Source organism: Cupressus sempervirens, chromosome 6 (assembly GCF_028749045.1).
Source record: "Cupressus sempervirens isolate cs-2001-9-10 chromosome 6, ASM2874904v1, whole genome shotgun sequence".
NCBI classification, from domain to species: Eukaryota; Viridiplantae; Streptophyta; class Pinopsida; order Cupressales; family Cupressaceae; genus Cupressus; species Cupressus sempervirens.
The window spans coordinates 117,565,657-117,582,132 of NC_143123.1; the positions used below are offsets into that span (position 1 = coordinate 117,565,657).

At 35.4% G+C, this 16,476-nt stretch overlaps 1 protein-coding gene across 3 annotated transcripts in view; it reads left to right on the top strand.

Annotated features, from left to right (window-relative positions):
- The window catches only part of LOC149551494 (fructose-bisphosphate aldolase-lysine N-methyltransferase, chloroplastic-like), a 77,726-nt gene that overhangs the window by 1,336 nt on the left and 59,914 nt on the right, over window positions 1-16,476 (top strand). The gene's annotated exons all lie outside the window — the stretch shown is intronic.

Here is a 16,476-nt window from a genome sequence, read left to right on the forward strand (position 1 = left end):
ACATAGCAAATACAGTTAGACTTGTCTTCTAAATGGGAGGGATAGGTTTGATTGTGCTTCCTGATTTGGTAGGATTCAAATTGTATCATTCTCCCCTTCTTAAATAATTTTTAACCTCGTGGTTCAAAGCTTAATGTACAAGAACAAACTTCAACAAATTAAACCACAACGTTTTAACAACCTAACTATAAGAGGAGTAACTGAGAGGGGAGGGGTAAATCAATTACCACAAAAATAAATCCCAGATCTATTAGATGTCAATAAAAATCAAAACCAAACTCTATTGAAAGTGAAAATACTGCTGTAACTCGGTTAGCATTGAATCACTCGACAAACACTAAGAATCTTTTTTACTCGGCAATTATTGAAATAAATGCTTTTTAAGATGTTTAATGTTATTAACCACAATTAACTTAGTTGCAGAACAAAAAGAAAATAACATGAACACATATGACACTAGGATTTAACGTGGAAACCCAATTTGGGAAAAACCACCAATTGCAACTAGTTATTGTTTTTCACTCTTTTGAAGTGAGCCCTGTTAGGAGCCAACCCTATTAAAGTTTACAAAACACACTGTTAGGTGTGACCCTGTTAAAGGATTTAATCACTCTCTTAGGAGTGGCCTTGTTAGAGGTCTTTAGACACTTTAGTCTAGAAATGCCACTTTGTTTCTGGATTTGGCAAATAGCTGTAAGCTAACTTTGTTAAGAGATTTGATACACTACTACAATTATTAGAAAGTAATAATGGTACAACCTGATTCTTGATGCAACTGTATTGCTGATTTCAGAGCTTTGTTCTGGCTTGAATACTTGATCCTCCTTGATTAGATAAAACTTTGCAGCTCAGTCGATCCCATGCTTCTCTCTTTCAATCCCACAACTTGACCTTATACTTGTATCTTTTGCCTAGTCAAGTCGGCTTGAATACACTCACAAATATTCAAAATTCATCCTTTAAGTCGGCTAGACTTATCAAACTAAATATGCTGTTTCAAGAAAATCCTTCGTTAGCCGACCCAGCTTGGTCAACACTAACTTAGAAAAGACTTTCTTTAGACTTCTTTTGTTAACCGCGTGAACTTGGTTAACACTGCATCCTGAACTGAATTCCTTTGGTAATTGAGTGTGCTTGGTTAACATTGGTTTCATGCCAACTTTTCTTTGGTGCCCGAGTGAACTCGGTAGACACTGCCTTCCTACAAACTTTCTTTGGTGCCCGAGTGAAGCTCGGCACATACTGTCTGTGAACTTGGTTTACTCTGGAATACTTGACAAACACTGGAAGCTATCTTCATTGCCTAAGTGAGCTCGACAGACACTGACTGGTAAAGACTTGACATTTTGTGTAACATCAAAGACAATATACAATTGAACAATTGTTCTCAACAATCTCCCTCTGTAGCATTGATGGCAACACAACATTTCATAAAACAATGAAATTTTAGAGCAAAATAAAAGTAAGGATAGTCTCTTTAGTTTCATTTTGATTCTCATCCATGAGAACTCCCTCTATCAGTGTGAACTCCCTCTAACATCAATCTCTGATTGCTATGACTGCAATATCAAGCTCTCTCTCTTTGATATCAACTCAAGTTCATTCTCCCTCTTTGACATCTCTGATATATAAAAATATCTCTGATATATGACAGCAAACTCTCTCTATCAAACATAACATTTCTTTGATGTATGACAAAACTCTCCCTCTTTGACATCTCATGTCAAAGATAGCATTTAGTGAACTTCCATGTACTTGATGTACTGATTCATATGCAATCTGCCCTTTGCAATACTGCATCAACTTGACCGATCTTCAACATGCTTGGTTGATGCATCACTAAGATCTGATTAGTGAGCTTTAGATAGGGGAATGACCCCTAGCTTACCTCTTAGATACAAAAATGCATCCTTAGGTAATGGCTTGGTGAATATGTTTGCAATCTGTTTTTTTGTATTCACATATCTTAATCTTACCTCTTTATCTTGCACCAATTCTCTTAAGAAATGATATTTAATTGCAATGTGCTTGGTTTTGGTATGCATCACAAGATTCTTGGAAATGTTAATTGCACTGGTGTTATCACAGAAAACAACAATTGGGTCCTTGATCTCTTCCTTCATACCTGTCAATAATTGTTTGAACCAAACAATATTTGAACAATTGACTGCTGCAACAACATATTCTGCTTCTGCTGTTGACTGAGAGATACAGTTTTGCTTCTTGTTTGTCCAAGATACTAGCTTCTTTCCAAGAAAGAATGCTCCACCACAAGTCCTCTTCCTATCATCAATGCTTCCCACCCAATCAACAACAGTGAATGCTTTCAATTCAAAGTTGCCTCCTTTCTTATACCACAAACCATAATCTTCAGTACTCTTTAGATACCTCATGATTCTTTTGATTGCCATCATATGATTTTCTTTTGGATTAGCAGAGAATCTTGCCACCATTCCAATTGCTAATGCTATATTAGGTCTTTTATGCACCATATTGAAGTTTTCCAATCATTGATTTGTATGTAGTCTAATCCACTTCTTTTGAATCATCATCTTTGGAAAGCTTATGTCCAGTAGACATAGGTATTCCAACTGTTCTAGAATCCTCCATTCCAAACTTCTTCAGTATCTCCTTGATGTATTTTGATTGAGTAATATAAATACCATCCTTCTTCTGTTGAATTTGCAAGCCAACAAAGAATTTGATCTCTCCAAACATTGACATCTCAAATTCCTTACTCATTTCCTTAGAAAAAGATTTACACAAATCGTCATTTTTAGTAAATAATGTACCATCCACAAAGATTTCTGCCAACACAATCTTCTTATCTGGTCCTTCTGTGATGTATAGGTTGCTGTTATCATTAGTTCTCTGAAAAGCAATCTTTATGAGATACTTGTGCAATCTCTCATACGATGCTTTGGGGGCTTGTTTGAGACCATATGAAGCTTTGCGTAGTCTGTAAACCATGTCCCTTTTGTTAGGATCAACGAAACCTTCAGGTTGCTCAATATAGACTTCCTCTTCTATGATTCCATTCAGGAATGTTGATTTCACATCCATCTGATACACTTTGAATCCTTTGTGTGCTGCATATGCAAGGAGTGTTCTAACACCTTCAACTCTAGCACTAGGAGCAAAAGTTTCTCCATAGTCAATACCTTCCTCTTGAGCATAGCCCTTGCAAACTAGCCTTGCTTTGTTTCTTGAAACTTATCTATTCTCATTCAACTTATTTCTTTAATACCTGTTTTGTGCCAATTACATTCTTATCCTCGGGTCTAGAAACAAGAGTCTAAGTCTTATTCCTTTCAATTTGATCAATTTTTTCATTCATAGCTTTAATCCAACTTTTATTCTCTAATGCATCTTTTATAGATATAGGTTCAAATTCAATAAGCAAACACATACCTTTTAATTTGTTCCTTGTCATTGTACCAACTGACTGATCTCCAATTATTTGCTCGGGTGCATGATGCCTTTTGACATATCCAGCGAGTCTGGGCTCCTTTTTGAAATCACTAGGTTCACCATGATCGTCTGTGGCTTGGGTCCCCACTATCTGTGACTCGGGTCCATCAGACTGTGACTCGGTTTCCTCTTGCTGAAACTCGGGTCCTTCTGATGACTTGGGTCCTTTTGATGACTCGGGTTGCACTTGCTGCAACTCGGGTTGAACTGGAGATTTTGGGGACTCGGGTGGTGAAGGTTGCTGATTGCTACTTGCTTGAATATTAGGAATAGTATTAGGCTCATAGTAAACAAAGTTTTTGTAGACTTCAGGTTCCTTATTGCTTTGTTCTTCCCTCTTTTCTACAAACTCATCAATCTTCAGATTTGCACTTTCTATAACTTTATGAGTAGATAGATTCAGACATTTATATGCTTTGCTCTTATTGGAATATCCCATAAATATTCTTTCATCACTTTTTTGGAGGAGTTAATTATAAAGTTATAATGTCCCAACCTGTAATGTCTCTTTTTTTTGGAGGAGTTAATTATAAAGTTATCAATTAAAAAAAATAAAATATTACAAGGTAACTTTATAAATTAAATAAAAAAAATCTTCTAGAGGTTGCTGGAAGAAGCGGAGAAAAATTAAAAAGGAGGCCGACCTATCAAGGAAAAAAGAATAAATAGGCATTGAGGGCTCATTGCCTATCATCAAGTATTATTATTGAATTTTTGCTGATGTGCATTGTGGAGCCTAGGGTTTCTGCAAGTAGTCACAATTGGCCATTGAGAACGAAAACTCTCAATTGGCATGCAATTTTGAGGGTGTGAAAGATCACTTGAATTATTGCAACTGTGGGAAGGATATTTCAGTCCTTTCACTTGTGCTTAATTGCTGGTTTGGAGTTTCTAGTGGAGTTGCACTTTCACCATATCATCTTCAGCATTCAGTCTCCACCGTTTGATCAATCCAGGTTCTTCATTTCAATCTGTAGTTGCAACAAGTTCTCAATTGTATACAACCAGTTAGGGTTTCTCTGTAATGTGCTATGTCATAATGTTTTGGTTCTGAAATTTGCCATATCATTTGTAAAAACATTTGGTTTTCATTGAATGAATACATTGGCACTATTATTTCTTTTATTTCAGCAATATATTTTAGCAGTGTATTAAATTTAGGGTTTTGTTTAGTGGCCTATTGGTACGGGTCATTACAAATAATCCATGTATCAGTCTTACTAATATGTGAGATAAGTGCCATTTTATCATTCTCATCATATGATTCATCCTTAACAACAATGTAGACCATTTCATCTTCTTCTTCACTACTTTCAGAATCTTTAGCAATGTAACAAGATTTCTTACCTTTTTCTTTGTAGTCCTTGTAGCTTTTGAAGTCCTTCTTGCCCTTGCTTGTCATTCTTCTCTTCTTCTTTGCCTTCTCTGTTTGGATGTCTTGCAGCAATGTGACCAACTTCTTCACAAGAAAAGCAAATTAAAGGAATTTTGCCTTTGTACTTCCCTTTGCCCTTGGGAAATCTTCTTGCAAGTAATGCTTCAATGACTTCAAGATCTTCATCAGAACCATCTTCATCCTTACTGTCAGATTGCTTTTTAGATTTTGTAGCTTTCTTCTTTAGTGATAGCTTGGCTTGAAATGCAGACTCAAGGTTGCTAGTGTTAGGAACATAATTGTCATAGTTATCTAACTCAAATGCTGTCCATCTTCCCACTACTACATCCAATGTTATATCATTCTTGGGATTGCATCTCATCTCTTGAATTGCTGACAGTCTAATTGCATATATAGGAAGAAGTGTTCTGAGAACCTTGCTTACCACTGTCTCATCTTCTATCTTTCCTCCTGAGGCTTTGATTGCACACACATAGGCTTTTATTCTTTCACTGTATTTTGCAATGTTCTCATCTTATCTCATCCTCAATTGATCAAATTGACCTTTGAGACTTTCTGCTTTGGCTCCTCCTCACATTATCATCTCCTCCTTAGATGACTTTTAGTTTGATCCACATCTCATGAGCAATATCACAGTCTTTGACTTCATCAAATTCAGCATAGTTGAGAGTTGAAGCAATATCAATCATCATAATGTTATGATTCTTCTTTTCTGTGATTTCTTCAACAATTGTAGTTCTAGAAGGTGCCACATACTTGGCGTCTGGGTACTTTAGGCCTGAGTCTCAATGGTTGCCAAAAGCAATCTCACGAGTTCCTACCATGCCTTGAAGTTATCTTTGTTCAGCTTAGGGATCTCTATTCTGTAAGACATCTTGATCTTTAACTTAGGTCTTTGAAACCTTTTTTGCAAGCACCAAAATCTCTGATACCAATTGTTGGAAATATAAGAGGAGTAATTGAGAGGGGAGGGGTGAATCAGTTACCACAAAAATAAATCTCAGATCCCTTAGATGTCAGTTCAAATCAAAACCAAACTCTGCTGAAACTCAAAATATTGCTGTAACTCGGTTAGCACTGAATCACTGGGTAAACACTAAGAATCTCTGTTACTCGACAATTACTGAAATAAATGCTTCTTAAGATGTTTAATGTTATTAACCACAAATAACTTAGTGACAGAATAAAAAGGAAATAACATGAACACATATGAAACTAGGATTTAACATGGAAACTCAATTTGGGAAAAACCATCAATTGCAACTAGTTACTATTTTTCACTCTTCTGAAGTCAGCCCTGTTAGGAGCCAACCTTGTCAAAGGTTACAAAACACACTGTTAGGTGTGACCTTGTTAAAAGATTTAATCACCCTATTAGGAGTGGCCTTGCTAGAGGTCTTTAGACACTTCAATCTAGAAATGCTACTTTGTTAGAGGATTTGGCAAATAGTTGTTAAGCTAACTGTGTTAAGAGATTTGATACACTGCTACAATTATTAGAGAGTAACAATGGTATGACCTGATTGTTGATGCAAATGTATTGCTGATTTCAGATCTCTGTTCTGACTTGAATACTTGATCCTCCTTGATCAGATAAAACTTTGCAGCCCGGTCAACTCAGGATACTCTGCTATCCTTCCAATTCGCTTCCTTGGTTTATCTTTTCAATTCCATGCTTCTCTCTTTCAATCCCACAACTTGACCTTATACTTATATCTTTTGCCTAGTCAAGTCGGCTTGAATACACTTACAAATATTCAAAATTCATCCCTTTAGTTGGCTAAACTTATGAAACTAAATATGCTGATTCAAGAAAATCCTTCATTAGCCGACCCAACTTGGTCAACACTAACTCAAAAAAGACTTTCTTCAAACTTCCTTTGTTAACCGCGTGAAATTGGTTAACATTGCATCCTTAACTGAATTCCTTTGGTAACCGAGTGAGCTTGGTTAACATTGGTTCTGTGCCAACTTCTCTTTGGTGCCTGAGTGAACTCGATAGACACTATCTTCCTGCAAACTTTCTTTGGTGCCCGAGTGAAGCTCGACACATACTGTCTCTGAACTTGGTTTATTCTAGAATGCTTGACAAACACTGGAAACTGTCTTCATCGCTTGAGTGAGCTCAGCAGACATTGACTGGTAAAGACTTGGCATTTTGTGTAACATCAAAGACAATATACAATTGAACAATTGTTTTCAACAGTACCAACATTATTTGTGCTCTTCTTCATCATTTCAAAGAAATTATCACAAATTTGTAGAGCAGATTCTAATGTCCCCAGTTAATGTACCCAAATTTGCCCAAAATTTCATTTTATTATCAAATAAGTAGGGTTTAGGGACACCTTTCACTTTGATTGAGGCATTGCGACACAATTTAGGGATTATTTATAATCATAATTCATGGTTAGAATCTTTTAATTAGAAATAAATATATATGAGAAATGTAGATCAAATCAATAGATTGCTAGAATTAATTTTAAGACAACTCAACCATAGAATTGATAAGGTATGATGACTTGATCAAGTGCCCTAGGGATCTGCTACACTAGGCTCAAGAGTGGATATACCATCCCTCTTGGCCTCATGTGGCATGTGCCATGCTGATGAGGTGGCACACCTAGTGTGATGTCCTATGAGTGTTCTCCTTAATCTTGTCACTTCTATCTTACTTCCAAGGATTGAATATCTTTATGCATTTATTTTCCATGAAAGACGTCATGAGGAGTAGTCACAACAATGTGACCCCTTTGCCCCCATGGGACTCCTTGATTAGACACCATGAGGTGGTGAACTTAGAGGATGACTCCATCACCATTTTCCTCCCTATAATCCTTCATATTCCCTACCATAGCTGGTTACAGCAGTCAGAGAGTATAAACATCATTCATACCTACATACATACATACAATTCTGTTATAAACTCTTTTGACAATTATGCCTCTTACCTTTCTTTGATGATCTTTCATTATCTTCTCATTTGCAGATCTGCAACTGTAAGTCTGATATAAACTCTTGCTCTCCTCAAATGCACTCTACAACTTCTTAAAATGTCTTCCGCAGAGTGGTGTCTCTTCCATTTTGTAATTGGTTTGAAAATAATCTTAATCTCTGCTATATATTTCAAATTCGGGTTTATTTTGAATTCTTCTCCAATTCCAACCTTATTATTCCATATTCCATATTCCATATTCCATATTTTAATTTCCAATTTTCTTTGCTCCCTCCAAGTCCCCTTTCAAATGACATATTCTCCCTCATATATCTTATGTTGAGGGAGTCACAACTCTTCACTACATGCCTCTTGACCTTTCATTAAATTTAACTCACGATCATATTATTATATAATTTGTTTATTTATTCATATTTTAATTTTCTTAATTATGTTGAAATCCAATTTAAGAAAGAGGACATTACCCACATCTGCAAGTTAATAACTCACAGGCCATTAGAAAATAAGCTCTAAGTATTAACTCTCAGAAATCTTTAATTTAGGCATTTGCACTTAACAACATACATACCAATAAAGTTATAAATACATGTAATAGTCTTTTATAGAGTTTAATGTTCTCATCTTCTTCTTTAGTTATGTAGAGCTAATCATAGTTTACAATATCGGCGATATATCGCCAGATTCTTGATATTTTGCAGTCCACTTTACAGGCCGAATATATCGCACCATATATCGGCAGCGAAATAAAGGAAAAACCCGCGGTGAAATTATCAGAATATATCGTGCGAAAATGAGAATATCATTGCAAAGAATGGTTAAAAGTCGTCGGTCGTCGATGTTTGCGTGTTAGGTTTTGTTTTTTTTGTTTCTACTTATCCTGAGGCACACATCGTTTAGACTTTTACGGCGGCTCTTTGTTTTCGGTGGCTCTTTGTGGCTCCTTCCATTCGATGGCAGCACGGCTACCTGCATCTGCAACAGATTTGGATTAAAAACGTGATTGCCTGCCTTCTGCGTTTGCCTTCGACTTTCTCTGTATTCGCCATTTACAATATTTGGCATCCACTTCCAGCCACCATCGACTCCCAGCCTGCATCGACTTCAAACTAGGTTTTTTTTTTGATTTTCTTTTAATTTTTTATATATATTTATTTAAAATTAAACTTTGTAATGTTTCATTGTTTAAACTTTAAAACTTCAAAACTTAATTTTATTTATTTTTAATTAAAACCTGTATTTAAAATTAAACTTTGTAACGTTTCATTGTTTAAATTTTAAAACTTTAAAACTTAATTTTATTTATTTTTAATTAAAACCTATATAGGTTTTAGTATTTATTTTATTGTTTGTTATTTTGTAAATCTATTTTCTAATACTGTAATATTGGTTTGAACTTTAAATGATATATGGTGGATATCTTAATTTTCAAATTATTATATATTCTACAAATTTGATGTATGTATGCGTTTTAAAGAATATTTTAAAATTTTTATATTTTCAGATGTTCGATAAAAGTGCCGATTTATTGCCGAATTTTTCACCGAGTTTTTCAAATTTTTTTGGTCGACCGAGATATTGCCAATACCGAGTTTTTAAACTATGGAGCTAATCACATCACAACCACCTTTTTCTGCCTTGTAACCACAGAAAGCTCTTCATGTCTGCCTTCTTTACCGTAGAGAGAAAAAGTCCTGTGCGTGCACCCTATAGACCCTAGCATTTGTTATCTGTTCAAACTTGCAATTGAGTTTTGAATTTGGCTGACCCTGGTTCGAGAATTCAGCCACTCAACAATTACTATTATAATTTCCATTAAGTTTTTGATCTTTCAATCTAAAATCACTGCAGAGCATCTGGGCCATTACACTCCAGCTTGAACTTAAATGTACTAAATCTCTTTTTAAACCCACATAACATTAGCAAGTATTTCCTAATCACAAAATACCGAGGTGTAAACTGTTAAAGTTATGTAGCTGCGAGAGAAATCAATCGCCTGCGATTGTTGCACATGAGATGGTTTCAGTTACATATTGAAAGAGGTTTTTGGACCAGTGTCGGTTCATATTCACTCTCTCCTTCAGATGGTTTTGTAACAGCTGTGTTATTGATGACTTGGCATCTTAGCTTCCTTGCTATCCTTTGCTGGTTTTTTTGTAAAGGTCACGAGGGGATTCATTGAGTAGTTTGCATTTATTGTGAGTGATGATAAACGGCTGCCTTTTCACCTACCATGCATCTCTTCAGTGACTCTGGAAAAACATTTCAATGAAGAAACAATCAAACTTCTTTACTGATGTGTGTTGCTATATATATAGTTAGTATTTTTGTCTTTTGAGAGGATGTTCAAGAGCTGCAGTATTATTTTTGGGTGATTACAGTGTTGAAGCTCTGATTGTAGGATTGTGGTAGTCTTCTGGCATCGGAAATTTCTTGGAATTCTGAGTCTGCCATGTCACATTTTGATCAGTGAATTAAGCTCTGTGATTGTTCTTTTCTAAGGACATTTTGATTATTGTGTATATTTTGATCTTGATAAGATCAATATTATAAGTCTTGCTGGCGCATTTGTATCTGAGAGATGCATATATTTTCCTTCATGATTATTTTGTACTCAAGGGATTAAAAGCTTATTGATTGATTGATCAGAGAGCTCAATCATAAGCAAGATGTTTATTGTAGTTTGTTGAAGAACTCAATAAAGGATCTTTTTCAAGTGTGGCTGGGTTTTCCCCTTGAGCATGAGGGTATTCCCAGAATAAATAATCATGTCATCTGCTCATATGCTTTTCTGGTTTTCTGTATACTACATTTATATTATTCTGGTTCAAAATATTAACATGGTATTGGGGCAAGTCTAATAAAGATTTAGAATCAGAGTAGGAAAAGTGGGTGATGGTGTATTGGAATTCTTCTTCAGAAAAACAAGTCATAGGGAAGATACCACAGCTTGGCGTTTATTGAAAGTTTTATGTATCAGCACTTATAATTCCTAGTGTATTCTTAAGAGGCGCCGTCTGTTTATGCTTGGTACCCGTAAGATTCATAAAGGATTAAGAGTATTGTATCTAGAAGTCATCTGGGCGCTCATTGCTACATTTTAAGTGATTGAGATGATAATTTCTTGAGAGTTACATGTACAGGAAGCTCCAGCAGAGGTTGTAGAGGCAGATTTTATATGTGCTACACTTGCAAAGCAATCCCAACTGTTTTTTTGGCATATAATCTATTGACTTTGCTACTGACAAAGGAATGGTTGGTGCAATTGAGAGATAAGTATAGGCACTCTTGAACTAGTTTTATACCTTTGAATATTGATCATGAATTTTATGTAGTTAATATTAATTCATGTTATAAAACTGGGAATACTGTATGCTTTTAGAATTGATCTGTATATTTCTCCCCATGATAGTTTGATTCTATGAACTATTACTAATCTTTAAAAAAAATGCTTCTTAGAAAGATTGAGAAACAACAGATAATGAGAGATTACATGCAAAGTCATGCAGGCTGTAGAAATGAACATGGGGAATGCTACTTGAAGCCATGTGACTGAATTAGTGATACATAACTTCATTAAAGAGGACAATCCTATACAAGTTATCATTATTATTAGGTTCTTCGAAGAGGAAGAAATGATATTTAGAGGGAGCTTGTGTGACAGAGGGAGAACGCAAAAGCTCCTTGCATTGTGATATTTAAACTGTGAGTTTGCTGCCCTCTTGAGAGGGAGTCTCAACATTCAGATGATCTTTAGGTGCTTCTTCTTTGTGAGAGTAGTTCGAGGTGCAAACCCTTGATTAAGGAATTATTCTCTGCAAGAGAATTCGAGGTGAAATCCCTTGTTCCACCCTCTGGGAGTAGCTATGGTGGATCCACCCTCTAGGAGTTGGAAGTCGTTTGTGACTCCATGACCTAGTTTTCTGTTTCACCGTCTAGCAGTAGCTATGGTGAATACTATTATGCTGAGATAACAAATTTATATTGAGAAAATCTGTGATGAGATTTTGTTATTGACATTTTTTGTTGCAGCTTCATTGTGCTTGTGAAGATGAGACACACTATATCATATAAATGATCTCTCTCTTGCTAAGAGGGAGTGTTAAAGTTAATATAGCTGTGAGAGAGATCAATCATTTGCAACTGCTAAGAGGGACTGATAAAGTTTTGTAGCTGTGAGAGAGATCAATCACCTGCGATTGTTTACACATGAGATGGTTTCTGTTACATTTATTGAAAGAGGTATTTGGACCAGCGTGAGTTCATATCTTCTCTCTCATTCGAATGGTTTTGTAACAGCTGTGTTATTGATGGTTTGGCATTGCAGCATTCTTGCTACCCTTTGCCGGATCCTTTGTAAAGGTCATGAATCTCATGATGGGATTCATTGAGTAGTTTGCATTTATCGTCAGTGATGATGTGTAACAGCTACCTTTTCACCTACCATGCATGTCTCTTCAGCAACTTTGGAAAAATGTTTCAATGAAGAAACAATCAAACTTCTTTGCTGATGTGTATTGCTCTATTTATAGTTAGTATTTTTGTCTTTTGTGAGGATGTTCGAGAGCTGCAGAATTTTATTGGGTGATTCCAGTGTTGAAGCTGTGATTGTGTGATTGTGGTATTCTTCTGGCATGGGAATTTTCTCGGAGTTAAGAGTTTGCCATGTCACATTTTGATTAGTGAGTTTGATCTCTGTGATTGTTCTTTTCTAAGGACATTTTGAATATTGTATATATTTTGATCTGTATAAGATCAATACTTTAAGTCTTGCTGTTGCATTTCTATCTAAGAGACACATTATTTTCCTTCATGATTATTATGTACTGAAGGGATTAAAAGCTTATTGATTGATTGATCAGAGAGCTCAATCATAAGCAAGATGTTTATTGTAGCTATTTTAAGAACTCAAATAAAGGATTTTTTTGAGTGTGGCTGGGTTTTTTCCTTGATTAGGAGAGTTTTCCCAGGATAAATAATCGTGTCATGTGTTCATAATAGATATGCTTTTCTGGCTTTCTATATATTGCATTTATATTGTTGTGGTTCAAAATCTTAACATAAACAATTGTAATTTAACCACTTAATTGTTTATTTTGGCTAGTTTCTGATTCACCATTAAAAAGGTCCACAGAGTTTATCTCTCAGCTCCCTTTGTTGATTCAGCAGTCTTCTACATGGTAACCTTAGAAAGTTTACAGTGCAATTTTCATGCTGACCATTGAAGCAGTTTTCTGCCAAACAAATTTTGGACAAACATTCAAATATCTCATGCACATCAAAAGAGCAGACAACAACTCCAAAATACTCCACGAAAGTTTGCAACGAAAGTCTGCAACATCCATCCACAGCTTGATGTGTCTTCACTCTTCCAAGTTACAATCTTTTTCTCTAGCACAAATGCTCGACTTTAGTCTATTTGCTCTGATATTAAACTAATGCAGTGGATCAGCTCTTCAGTCAAATAGAAGAACATTATCAGACTTTGCTAATTCCCAGACATAAATTGAAGAAATATTCAAGGATGACAGAGCAAATTATCAGCTAAGGGATGAGAGAGCATAGATGATAGCACTTATAAAGAGTAAGTAGAAGACAACAAATATGTTTTCATCAACTCTGTAAATATTTACAAAAACCTCAGAGTCTAACTCTCCCAACTATTTTCTCATTGCTATGAATCTCCAGTTTAATATCTCTTTCTTTGCTCACAAAGACACCAATATAATGGTAACTCTCTATTTTTAATAGTTATGTAATTGTCATTTCCCATTAGTTTGTGCCTTACCTAACTATTTTCAAAAATAGCAAATACAGTTAGACTCATCTCCTAAATCTGAGGGATTGGTTTGATTTTGCATCCTGATTTATAGGAGTCATTTTGCATCACATAAATTACATGTAAACATAGATAGATGCTCCTCCTGCTGTAAAACATACAAACATTACTTGTAAGATTAATTTTTGCCATTGTAGATCCACCACAAATGGTGTCAAATCTTTAATTCCCAGGAGGTTTTCTTGTTTATCACACATTAGTCTATTTGACTTGTATCCTGGTTTATAGGTTTTATCTTCTTGGAGACGGATGTCTATGATGTTATGGGAGGATACTTGCTTTTAATTTGTAGCACTTACTATACTTCGAAGTACTTCAATATTGATATTCCTAGTCTTATATAGTGCGACACAACTTTGGAATCTGTCAAATTTGATTTGGTCAAGCTGAACAAAATACTTAGAATAGTGTATGTTTGATCCTAACTGGTGATGTTGTGGCCGACTCCGGTGAATCCTATTGTGTTAAAAGGTGTTGTGATGATGCTTCAATGATGTGACAATGCTTGGTTAAGATGATTTGGCCATGCATCAATTGTTGTGATCAAATTTCTTGAAGTCATGCATGTTTATTGGAAAAAGTGAAAAGGCCCAGGTGTTCTTGGTCAAATTGTTGTGCGTTCAAATTGGCAATCGATTGGATCTGCTAAATGATGGATTAGGGTTTGGTAACACTTTTTGGAGGGCCAGAGGTGAAATCCAAATGTAACATGTTTTAGTTAAGGTGGTGGCTTCCATGGCAAGTAAAGCTTGTATTTATATTTCAGAATGTTGTATTTGCAAGGTTGTAGATTGCGAGTGGTAGATGCAGTCGAGCAGTTGATTGAATGTCTGCAAGAAGTAGAATCAGAGCTTAATTGGATTCGTAAAAGCAAGAGATAAGTGCTATTTTCAGATCATCCTTATTGAATCCTAATAGGTTCTTAAAGTTAAATCCCTTAACCAAGTCACTCCTAACAGGGTGAGTAGGATCCTAACAAGTTTGAAGACTAATTCCCTTAGTCAGGTGGCTCTTTAACTTGAGCCAGAAACCCTCCAATGAGGTTACTCCTAACAGGGTAAAGCTCCTAACAGGGCTTGAAGCAAATCCCTTAAATGGGTGATTCCTAATAGGGTCATCTCTTAACCGGGCATTATTTTAAGCTTCTAACAAGGCTAGGCCTTTAACCAGGCACATTTTAGAAGTGTGCACATTTTTGTGGGTACGAATTCCCACCATGGTTTTTCCCTCTGACTAAGTGTTTCCATGTGAAAAGTACTTGTGTGGATGTTTTCATGTGTTGTTTTGCTTATTGTTTCACAAGTTAACATTGGATGAATGAGGTCAAATGTTTTATTGAGAGATTTGATTTGGGTTATAATTTGGATAAAAATTTGAATCTGATAGATTATTTATTCACCCTCCTCTCAGTATCTTTGACCTTATAATACTTACAGAAACAACCTTCCACTTATTTTATTATTCAGTGAAGAGCGAATCACAGTCTGATACATTTTACATCACACTGCCACCTATTTATAGGCCCTTTAGGTGTTTTATCAATGTCGGTTAACAAGTTAACGCTATAAATGCTTGATGAGTTAAGCTAGGGAAATGCTTGACGAGTTAACCATGCTTGCCTGATTAGTCACCGCAAACCAACAAGGTCGTTGTACAAGGTCAAGCATGCAGCATATGAGAGCATGAAGAAGTACAAGGCCAGATTTGTTGCATGTGGGGTTTCACAAAGAGAGGGAATTTGTTGTGTCAAGACCTTTGCTGTAACATGCTAAATTTTCCAATCCTATTTTAATTGATTAAATAACAAAATGACACTTCCTTTTAGATGCATACAGAGGACAGTTATAACAACCATTGTATCATTTACACGTGAAATAAATTTCATTTCAATTTTTATATTCAAGTAAAGGGAATAGCAGATTTAACTGATTATTAATCTTATGAAAGAGAAACTAACTTAACTATAATAATCATCTACAATACATAAATTAGAATGCAGAAAATATAAAAGTAAAATAACTTTAATGTAGTTATCTTGCATGTAGATCTTATCCTTGAGTCGTGCAAACCTTGGCATCCAGAAGGGAGGAGAAGCATTGCCAAGGGCTTAACCTTCCAACTGCAGACCCTTAATATACCACTTTATTGTTAAATATTTTAAAATTATTGTCAACTTTTGTGTAGGGGTAATCCGTTCCATATGGTAAGAGCTTTGCAACATAAATTGTTGTTGTAACTGTGCAAGTATTGAAATGGTTTATTGTGAAATGCACAATGGCTCATTTTTTGACCAATTATCATCTTGAGCAATTTTATTTATTGCACTAAAGGTATGTATGTTTGGATGCTTTGTTATTGTTATTGAAAATGTAATTGAATGATAGCAAATAAAACTACATTGTGGTAACAGTTTTGCTTAACATTATATGACTATAGCTATTGGCTGTAATCTTACTTGTCACCTGATGCTAGGCAGTGCCATTACTTGCGAAGTTAGAATCCTTTTCATTATGTTAACCAATATATCTTGTCGTTTCTTAATTTATAAATAAATAAGCATTCTCTTTGTTAAGAAATGTGGGGTGGTACTATTTGTGGGGATTTCTCTGCTAATGTTGATTTACGTGTTTCTAGTTACATGAAGTGGCAATGTTACTTCAAGCATGTTGGAAAATGTCAATTCAGTATACTGTGAATATTGGCTTGATTTATGTCTCCATGTTTCCTTTTCCTTGGTTCTGTCAACCATTTCTCCAAGTTTTGTGATTGGGGAATGCAGTGAGGAGATTACAGTTTCACTTTTCAGGGTTGGCAAAA